This window comes from Bufo bufo, chromosome 4, assembly GCF_905171765.1.
Source record: "Bufo bufo chromosome 4, aBufBuf1.1, whole genome shotgun sequence".
Taxonomy (NCBI): domain Eukaryota; kingdom Metazoa; phylum Chordata; class Amphibia; order Anura; family Bufonidae; genus Bufo; species Bufo bufo.
This window is the reverse complement of record NC_053392.1, coordinates 310,720,363-310,728,768: the sequence shown is the minus strand read 5'-3', so window position 1 is coordinate 310,728,768 and position 8,406 is coordinate 310,720,363.

Below are 8,406 nucleotides of genomic sequence, written 5' to 3'. Positions count from 1 at the left end.
TTCCATACACGTCCCCTGATAGGGGACGTAACAGGGATTAAACTGATAGGAATACTACTACTTAAACACACCACTCATATCTGGTGGCACAGTACATTGCAAGCCATACGCACAGTGCCCCAAATTGGAAGTAAGAGGAGCGACCAAGCATCTTTTTCCATCTCCCGGGTCCTAAAATCTATTCCATACACCGGCCCCTGATAGGGGACAAAACAGAGATTAAACTGTTTTTAATTAAAAAAAAGAGGACAGCCTCTGCGGAGCTGGGTATTTTTTGGCCGCGTTACTGAACGCTCATGCACAATGGCTGTAGGCTCATGCGTCCTTTTGCGGAGGTGAAAAACCTGGTCAGTCAAACCCAAGGCAACATCATCGACCTCATCCCATATGCGTTTTTTCTGGAGCGTGCCCTGCGAAGAGTGCTGGATCAGGCCGTAGATGAGCATGAAGAGGAAGAGTTGTGGTCACCATAACCACCAGAAGCAGCCTTGTCGTCGTCGATTGCTGGACCTGCGGCAACGCAGAGAGAGGAGTCTGAAGAAGAGGAGTCAGAGGAGGAAGGTGGCTTTGAGGAGGTGGAAGACCAACCACAGCAGGCGTCCCAGGGGGCTTGTTGTCACCTTTCAGGGACCCTTAGTGTTGTACGTGGCTGGGTGGAGGAAGAGACATTCAATGACATCAGTGAGGACAAGGAACGGGACATGGCTAGCTTGGTATCCAACCTTGTGCAAATGGGGAGTTTGGGGTTGTGCAAATGGACTGTTTGCGGTTGTTTGCGGTGCGTTAAACGGGGAGTTTGGTCTGTCAGAGTTTGGTCTGTCACTGTGAAGCGGGCGTAACCCTTGCACTACCTGATCGATACAACATCATACCTGATCGTATACACACACTGGATGTTTTAAAGCACGTTATTCCAAACAATTAAGGAATGTTAGGTGATTTATGCCCTTTATGGATTAAAACCCGACTCTGCGTCAACTACGTAATTTTCCATGGGAGTTTTGCCATGGATCCCCCTCCGGCATGCCACAGTCCAGGTGTTAGTCCCCTTGAAACAACTTTTCCATCACTAATGTGGCCATAAAGAGTCCATGTGGGTTTTAAAAATCGCCTGCCTATTGAAGTCTATGGCTGTTCGCCCAGTTCGCCCGTTCGCAAACATTTGCGAAAATTTGCGTTCGCCGTTCGCGAACGGAAAATTTAATGTTCGCGACATCTCTACACACAACAGCAAATACTTTTTTTGTGCAACTAATACAAGCAAAAAAGGGGCTTTAGAACATATAACGGCACTGCTGAACGGCAAATATATATATTTTTGCCTCTAATACACGCCAAAAAGGGCTGAAGCTTTCTCACTTCACAACACAACGGCAAATACTTTTTTTTGTGCCACTAATACACGCCAAAAAGGGCTTTAGAACATATAACTGCACCACTGATAGGCAAATATGTGTAATGACCGGTGTCACGCAAAGGGAGGGAAATGGGAGGGCCCTGTCCAAGGGAGAGGGAAAGATGGTGACCCCTGACTCACCTTGCGGCTGGCACCTGACTGCCCTGACGTCTCTAGACGGGTTCCTCACCCGTACGCCGATCACGTGCCTAAACCCTGAGAAAGCTTTCCCTAAGATGAGCCCTATGTAGTGAACGGGGCGGTGGGATCACTAGTCCGCACCACTGACACTAAGAGGAAAACACCAAGGAGAGGACAGACAATACAGACAAACATATAATCCCAGGTGGGCGACAACAGCAGACCACCAAGGCCCAACAGGGATCCGGAGGGTAACGTTCTGGAACAACAACCAGGGAACACAGCTACACAGCTCCAGTGGGTCAGTATAGAAGTCCAGGCAGGAAGCTCTATATCTGGCAACCAGAGAATTGAGAGATGGGAATATAAGGAGGTTGGGATTGCTGGACAAGAAACAGCTGAGGAGGAGAAGCTACGGATCCCTGAGTGAGCCAAAAAGGATTGCAAGGCAAACCCAGAAAGCTACCATTAATAAACAGCACTGTCTTTAGACATAGAGTGCGCAGCCACCCGCTGCGACTTCTTGACCCCGGGTATAACGGAGTCAGGCGTGGCTCTTGACACCCTCGTGACAGTACCCCCCTCTCTACGAGGGGCCTCCGGACACTCAGGACTAGGTCTCTCAGGATGAGAGGCATGAAAAGCCCGAACTAACCTGTCGGCGTTTACCTCAGACGCTGGAACCCACATTCTTTCCTCGGGACCGTAACCCCTCCAATGCACCAGATATTGAAGAGAGCAGCGGACCCGACGAGAATCAACAATTTTGGATATTTAAAACTCTAGATTACCATCCACAACAACAGGAGGAGGTGGCAGCGGTGACGGTTCTAGAGGTGGAACATACTTCTTGAGTAACGACTTATGGAAGACGTTATGGATTTTAAAAGTCTGAGGTAGCTCTAGGCGAAAAGCCACGGGGTTAATGATGGCTACTATTTTGTAAGGGCCAATGAACCTAGGACCCAGTTTCCAAGTGGGAACCTCTAATTTAATATTCCTAGTAGACAACTACACATAGTCATTCACTCCTAGGTCCGGACCTGGCGACCGTCTCTTATCAGCCATGCATTTATATTTGCCTCCCATATTTTTCAAATTAGCTTGCACTTTCTGCCATACAGAAGAAAGAGATGACGAAAACCGTTCCTCTTCGGGAACCCCAGAAGACCCCCTCTCTTTGAAAGTACAGAATTGGGGATGAAAACCATATGCACCAAGAAATGGTGACTTGCCAGTAGATTCCTGACAGCGATTATTTATGGCAAACTCGGCTAACGGTAAATATGATGACCACACCTCTTAGTTTTCAGACACAAAACATCTTAGATATGTCTCAAGGTTTTGGTTGGTACGCTCAGTCTGTCCATTCGACTGAGGAAAAGGACAAGTGTACCCCCAAACGGGAACAAAAAGCTTTCCAAAATTTAGAAATAAACTGGGTTCCCCGATCCGAAACAACATCGGAAGGGACCCCGTGAAGCTTCACGATTTCACTGATGAATACCTGAGCAAGAGTCTTAGCATTAGGTAGTGCGGGTAACGCAATGAAGTGTACCATTTTGCTAAACCTGTCCACTACTACCAAGATAACTGTTTTACCCGCAGAAAAAGGTAAGTCAGTGATAAAATCCATTGACAGGATGTGTCCATGGCCTATTGGGAATGACAAGTGGCAATAAAGACCCTGCAGGACGTGTATGAGAGACTTTTGCGAGCACACAAGTAGAAAAGGAAGACACAAAATCCATTACATCCTGATGCAACCTTGGCCACCAAAAACGACGAGACAATAGCTCCAAGGTTGCTTTACTACCCGGGTGCCCAGCAAGTGCCGAATTATGATGTTGCTTTAATAATTCGAGACGCAGGTTTAACGAGGCAAGAGACCGGGGCGTCCCCCTGGGCCTCTAACACCTTCCCCTCCAGAGAAGAGTGTACCGCAGAGACAACCACTCCTCTTTGTAGAATGGGTACCGGATCACTCACATTACCCCCTCCAGGGAAATAACGAGATAGTGCATCTGCCTTGGTATTTTTTGCCCCAGGACGATAGGTAATAACAAAGTTAAACCTGGTAAAAAATAGCGACCACCTAGCTTGTCTAGGGGTGAGACGCTTAGCTGATTCGAGGTACAGAAGGTTTTTGTGGTCCGTAATCACAGTGACGGGGTGGATTGCCCCCTCTAAAAAGTGACGCCATTCTTCAAATGCTAGTTTAATAGCTAATAGTTCCCTATTGCCAATATCATAGTTCTTCTCTGCTGCAGATAGTTTTTTAGAAAATAACGCACAAGGACGCCATTTGCCAGGAGACGGACCCTGAGACAGCACAGCCCCCACTCCCACCTCTGACGCATCAACTTAAACAATAAAAGGCTGGGAGACATCAAGTTGGATTAGTACAGGTGCCGAGGTAAACCTCTCTTTTAGAGAGGAAAAATCAATTTTAGCGGCGTCAGACCATTTAGAAAAATCAGTCCCCTTCCTAGTCATGTCAGTAAGGGGTTTTACAATCACTGAATAATTTTTAATGAACTTTCTATAGAAATTTGCGAAGCCCAAGAACCGTTGCAGTGCTTTGAGGTTCTCAGGAAGATCCCAATCTAAAATTGCCTGGACCTTCCTAGGATCCATACGGAAACCTGAAACAGATAATAAATAACCTAGGAACTGTATTTCCTGAACGGCGAAGACACACTTTTCAATTTTAGCATATAATTTATTCGTCCGTAGGACCTGCAGTACCTGTCTGACATGCACCTCATGTGTTTTCATATCAGACGAATAAATTAAAATATCATCTAGGTATATCACCACAAACCTGCTGATAAGATGACTAAAAATGTCATTAACAAAATGTTGGAAGAGAGCAGGAGCATTGGTCAGACCGAAAGGCATGACTAGATTTTCATAATGGTAGAATCAAAGAGAAAAAATGGTAGGGCACACCAATATTAGGTACCACACGGATGATTGATAGACCGATATTTTATTTTATTAGTGATATACTATTAAATAATCATTCAATAACCATTCATAAAAATGTCATAAAAAATTCATAAAAGATTCATAAAAATACACTCTTAAAAATACAATATACACATAGTAAATAGTAAAACTATCATAAATAGATCTGCAATAATATATAAATGTATGCAGTATTGTATAGATAGCTTCTACACTTTATGCCTCAAAATTTCGATGGTTCTACTAAATATATACCAAGGTGCGTTAAGGAGGTGAATACTGTCCTTCCAAATGGGTTAAATAACCCGATCGATGCTCCAATACATGAAGTGAGGAGTAAGTTCGTTATTTGAATAGAGTCTTTTTAAATAGTCACCAATGTCTTTGCGGCTGTTGCGACTCAATAGTCGCTATCCGTATTAGAGTGTTACACTGTTGCTGCCTGTTAATAGAGAAGAGCCGAAGCTGTTTGTACTCACAGTTTATGATGCAGTGATGTCGGCTTTTGCTGCGTCACAGGTGGCGTCCCACGTGTGGTGAGCAGTTATTACACAGGTACCAGCATGTAAAGATGATGCGACTTTCAGGATCCTCTGTGTTCTTATATGCCCGTGCTGTGTTGGAGATCAGTCGGTTATTCAACAGGAGTGGACTTAGCCACAGGGCCGACTCTCCAGACGAACAGGTATCCGGCTTGTCTTTGCTTATTCACAATGGAAAATCACAGATCCTTTGCTTCTTTATTTTCTTTTTCTTTGAGCGCTTTCGGTCCTCCGGTGCTGTACTTTATTCCATGGGATAGTTACCAAACGCGTTTCGGAGTTGGCTACGACTCCTTCATCAGTGGCTCTGATGAAGGAGTCGTAGCCAACTCCGAAACGCGTTTGGTAACTATCCCATGGAATAAAGTACAGCACCGGAGGACCGAAAGCGCTCAAAGAAAAAGAAAATAAAGAAGCAAAGGATCGGTGATTTTCCATTGTGAATAAGCAAAGACAAGCCGGATACCTGTATAGCTGGAGAGTCGGCCCTGTGGCTAAGTCCACTCCTGTTGAATAACCGACTGATCTCCAACACAGCACGGGCATATAAGAACACCGAGGATCCTGAAAGTCGCATCATCTTTACATGCTGGTACCTGTGTAATAACTGCTCACCACACGTGGGACGCAACCTGTGACGCAGCAAAAGCCGACATCACTGCATCATAAACTGTGAGTACAAACAGCTTCGGCTCTTCTCTATTAACAGGCAGCAACAGTGTAACACTCTAATACGGATAGCGACTATTGAGTCGCAACAGCCGCAAAGACATTGGTGACTATTTAAAAAGACTCTATTCAAATAACAAACTTACTCCTCACTTCATGTATTGGAGCATCGATCGGGTTATTTAACCCATTTGGAAGGACAGTATTCACCTCCTTAACGCACCTTGGTATATATTTAGTAGAACCATTGAAATTTTGAGGCATAAAGTGTAGAAGCTATCTATACAATACTGCATACATTTATATATTATTGCAGATCTATTTATGATAGTTTTGCTATTTACTATGTGTATATTGTATTTTTAAGAGTGTATTTTTATGAATCTTTTATGAATTTTTTATGACATTTTTATGAATGGTTATTGAATGATTATTTAATAGTATATCACTAATAAAATAAAATATCGGTCTATCAATCATCCGTGTGGTACCTAATATTGGTGTGCCCTACCATTTTTTCTCTTTGATTCTACCATTACTTTTAGAGGATTGGGTGAATCCTCTTGGTAGGTGCACCCTTTTCCACTCTTGATTATACAGGTGAGCCCTCTCTACATATTTATTCTAGATTTTCATAATGCCCCTCAGGGGTGCTAAAAGCTGTCTTCCACTCATCCCCTTCCTTGATACGAATCAGATTGTAGGCCCCCCTAAGATCAAGTTTGGAGAACCACCTAGCATCCGCAATCTGATTAAACAGGTCAGGAATGAGAGGAAGAGGGTATGGGTCTCGGATGGTTATCCGGTTTAATTCACGAAAATCTAGGCAAGGACGCAGGCCCCCATCTTTCTTTTTAACAAAGAAAAACCCTGCAGCCACGGGTGAAGAAGAGGGTCTGATGTGTCCCTTAGCCAATCTCTCGGAGATATAATCTTTCATGGCTTGTCTCTACGGACCCGAAAGATTATATAACCTGGTCTTGGGTAATTTTGCACCGGGAATCAGGTTAACCAGGCAATCATAAGGATGGTGAGGTGGTAACTTCTGGCAACCCTTTTCAGAAAAAACGTCCTCAAAGTCCGAAACAAATGTAAGTAGGGTAGCTATGGAGGCGACTAAGCAATTGCTATTTAAGCAATTTTCTCTGCAATGCTCACTCCACTCCAATATCTCCCTGGCCTGCCAATCCACCACTGGATTGTGCGCTACCAACCAGGGAAGACCCAACACCACAGGAGTGGGAAGCCCCTCCAGAACATAACATGAAAGCCACTCGTTATGGTGGTCCCCTACCCGAAGGTGTAAGTTATGGACAATGTGAGTGAGGTTTCTCTGAGACAGAGGAGCAGAATCAATAGCGAATATGGGAATAGGTCTCTGTAGCGTACAGAGAGACAAACCCATAGTGTGGGCAAAATGGGCATCTATCAAATTTACTCCTGCTCCACTGTCTAGAAAAAAAGAAATAGTCTCCGTCTTAACACCAAAAACAACAACCGCTGGCAACACAAATTGCGATGTTCGTATGGAGGAAACGTATACCCCCCGGCTGACATCCTCCACACAGCCTGGGGTTAGTAGTTTTCCGACTGTCTTTTGTTTTTGAGAAAGGAAGGACAGACATTAATAAAATTACCCCTCTCCCCACAGAAAAAACAAACCCCACGCCTACGGCGAGCCTCAGGAGGACGGACCTGACGAGTAGTTCCTCCTAGCTGCATAGGCTCGTCTAAGTCCGTACAGACTAACTGCTGCTTGAGAGGGGTTACCAGTTGCTCCGGATTTTTCAATCTGTCCCTAAGACGTCAATCTATCCTGATAGAAAGGGACATAACCGCATCAAGGGAAAAGGGCGTCTCATACAGCGCAAGCGCATCCTTAATCCTTTCGGATAACCCAGAGCAGAACTGACTCCTGAGAGCCGGGTCGTTCCACTGGGTATCCGTAGCCCACCTATGGAACTCTGAGCAATACTCCTCTACTGGCCGCTCTCCCTGTAGGAGTCTCCGTAACTTTGATTCAGCCAGTGCGATTCGGTCAGGGTCATCATATATGAGACCCAAGGCCCCAAAAAATTCATCCACTGACCGGAGAGCCTGGGAATTAGTGGGTAAAGAGAACGCCCAGGATTGCGGGTCCCCCTGAAGCAGGGAAATAACAACCCCCACCCGCTGTTCTTCATTACCAGAGGAGTAAGGGCGCAGTTTAAAATATAATTTACAGGACTCACGGAACGTCACAAATTTGTCCCTTCCCCTAGAAAATCTGTCAGGAAGAGCAACCTTGGGTCCGCAACAACCTGGTTACCTGTAGCAACCGCTGGGCTTGCGGTCTGTAGTAATTGCTGCTGTTGCTGGAGGACCGACGCCTTCAATCCTGCCACCTCCAAAGACAGGCCTTGAAGTTGCTTTGACAAAGCAGCAATTGGATCCATACTGGATTCTAAGTAGGTAGAAAGAAAAAGTTTTTTTTTTTCTTCTTACCTACACAAAATAAGGGCCAGATATAATGTAATGACCGGCGTCACGCAAAGGGAGGGAAATGGGAAGGCCCTGTCCAAGGGAGAGGGAAAGATGGTGACCCCTGACTCACCTTGCGGCTGGCACCTGACTGCCCTGACGTCCCTAGGCGGGTTCCTCACCGGTACGCCGATCACGTGCCTAAACCCTGGCTTTCCCTAAGATGAG